Genomic DNA, 3,037 nt, shown 5'->3' on the forward strand with positions numbered 1-3,037 from the left:
TGAAACACCCTCTTTATTTACACGAACTGTTCGATCCTGTCAACTAAAGAAACGGAATGTGTAAATGTGTGTGTAAATGTGTGTGTAAATGTGTGATTTATGAAACTGATGGAGAATACGACACACATTTACACACACACTTACACACACACTTACACACATTTCACTAGCTAGGACCACGCCAACGACGACATAGTGCGAAGAAGTTCATTGATAATGTACGAAGCGGGGCAGAGATGGCTGGTTGAGACTATGGGTGGGGGCTCCGTCTCAATCTACAATTGGCCCAGCCGGAACGGGACCCCCCTTGTAGGCGTCTTATGACTGAAAGACAAAATAGGGGATGGGAGGGTGGGGTCGAGTTCGCCGAGACAAACTGGGATGATGGGAAAGGCTGCTACATACAGGCTTCTGGGAAATTCGAGGCGTGGTCGAGGTGAGCTGTGGTTCGCTGGTGAGAGGAGAGGGCGGCTGAGGCCTGGTCCTGCTCCTGAATCTCAGTTAATCGTATTAACTATATTTCACTAGCTAGGACCACGCCAACGACGACATAGTGCGAAGAAGTTTATTGATAATGTACGAAGCGGGGCAGAGATGGCTGGTTGAGACTATGGGTGGGGGCTCCGTCTCAATCTACAATTGGCCCAGCCGGAACGGGACTCCCAAAAGGTTAGAGTGCAAGATAGGATGGGCTGGACAGACATCGTTGAGGTCATAACGAACGTAGACGAGACAGGCGCTGGAGGCCCGGTGACCGAGGATCTGAGTTTTGGTCGAATGTGCCCGCGCCGATGAGGAAGGAGTGGATGGAAACAAATGCGGAGATATGCCGGAGAGCATAGAACTTATTGGAAATGTCACTGAACCAGAACCTGGGAGCCATCTGCCCGTATCTGTGAGGACGAGCGGATCGATGGAAGAGGAATCGGAGGCGTGACTTGAGCGAGATATTTTACGAAAGGTTCGCAGGGACTTATCGGTCAGTTAAGGCGAAGAGGTGGATAGGGAAGGTGTTTCCCAACTGGTCTGTTATACTCCTGCGGAGAGTGAAGATGAGCGAAGACTATAGAATGTAAGGCGAGATCGGAAGCCTGGGGTGGACAAACGGGTCGAAAACGATTGACGATAAGAGTGAATTCGGAACGAGAATCGAAAGGCCGAAGAAGGCTGTGAGGAACATGCTTTCGAGGGTCATGTCCTCGGACGGCGAATAGTATCTGGAACGAAGTGTGAGGATATGAGGTAGAGGATATCTGAAGTAATTGGTAAGCGGTTAGGAGGGAGACAAGGTTCGGACTTAAGTAGTTCTTTACTCAGTGGTGGAAACGTGGCAGTGAGACAGCGAGAGAGATGGACGGTCCTTGCTTGAGATCATCTTGTAATGACGTTAACACCTGAGAGATGCGCCTGGATGGTGGAGACGCAGATGTTCCTGGAGTGATGTGAGAAGGCGACAAAACTGCAGATGGTGCTGATGTTGGAGAACTGAGGGGAAGCTGATGGAGACTGAAAAGAGCTTGAAGCTATTCCACCCGGTCAGGTAGGTAGAAAGGGAGCTCAGGGAGAGGCTATCGAGGATGGCGAGTTGCGAGATTGAGACGAGAGGGGCGAGAGCGGGGCAGCTTAATTGAAGATCGTGGCCGAAATGGGGAACTGGAATAAGCTGGACGTCCGAGTACTGAGCCAAGCTTCTGTAAAATCGAAGAGCGAGAATCCGCAATGGAGTTTAAGTAACCTGGAATATGAGCGGCGCGAATGACAAACTGATTTTGAGCAGATACTAGGTGAGTTTTGGAGGAACTAAGATCGCGGAGGAGCGAGACCTTCCCCTGTTGATGATGTAGGCTGCGGTGTCGCTGTCAGAATGGATAAGAATGCACCAACTAGACCACTCGTACCCCCCAAAAGAATGGCTGTGATAACAATGGAGTACAATTCGAACAAGGCGGAAGAGCCATCGGCTGGTCTGAGAGAGTGGAGCTTGGAGGTGACATGGAAGCGGACCGCTTTCTGTATAAAACCCTCTGAAACCAACTAAAGGAGCTGTGACTGTGAAAGCTGGATATCTTCGGAAAAGATGCGAAATCAAAATTCCATTCCAGGAGTCGAGTTCGCCGAGACAAACTGGGATGATGGGAAAGGCTGCTACATACAGGCTTCTGGGAAATTCGAGGCGTGGTGGAGGTGAGTTGTGGTTCGCTGGTGAGAGGAGAGGGCGGCTGAGGCCTGGTCCTGCTCCTGAATCTCAGTTAATCGTATTAACTATATTTACATACACATTTACACACATTTACACACACAACTTACACACACATTTACACAAGCCAGGTCAGATCTCAGGAGCTCAGAGGTCTGGTCTGGGTCTGGGTCTGGTCTGGTCCTGGTCTGGACTTGGATGGAGATTCTGGGAAAATCAGGAGGCACCAGTGGGAATAACTGTCATTGTGTCCTTAGGCAAAACACTTCACAACATTGCCTAATATGAAAGTGGAGTGTGTGTGAGTGATGGTGGTGTTCTACAATAGTAGTTCACCAGGTCTAGAGTGAATGAATAATGTTCTGTAAAACATCTTTGTGACAAAAACATCTGTGAAAAGTGCTGTATAAATAAAGACTTACACAGACTGACACATTTACTCAGAAAAACATGAAGCGGACGTTCCACAAACCTCCAGCGCGACACTTGAGCCTTTGTGAAAAAGGTTTATTAACTGTAACGCGTCACATGTTTAGATGTGTGTAGAGCGCCGTCACAACACACTCAGCGGGCGTCCCACACTTTATTTATGGAGCTTGTGGGCGGAGCCTCGTACAGGCTCGTACTGCTCACTGTGAGGAGGGTTTTAATAGTTCCTAGGAGAGATCACTAGATTACTCAGACACACAAGGTGACTCTAAAAACACAGACATGTTTTTGTTGAGGGAGCATCAGAACATGAGACAAAAAACTCCAGACTCATCATTAAAGCTGCACTGTGTCCTTTTCCTGGGTTTAGAGCTCGTCTCCATGGAGATGATGTTTTTACAACAGAATCTT

Source organism: Boleophthalmus pectinirostris, unplaced genomic scaffold (genome assembly GCF_026225935.1).
Source record: "Boleophthalmus pectinirostris isolate CB_2022bp ecotype Guang Dong unplaced genomic scaffold, ASM2622593v1 HiC_scaffold_8, whole genome shotgun sequence".
Taxonomy (NCBI): domain Eukaryota; kingdom Metazoa; phylum Chordata; class Actinopteri; order Gobiiformes; family Gobiidae; genus Boleophthalmus; species Boleophthalmus pectinirostris.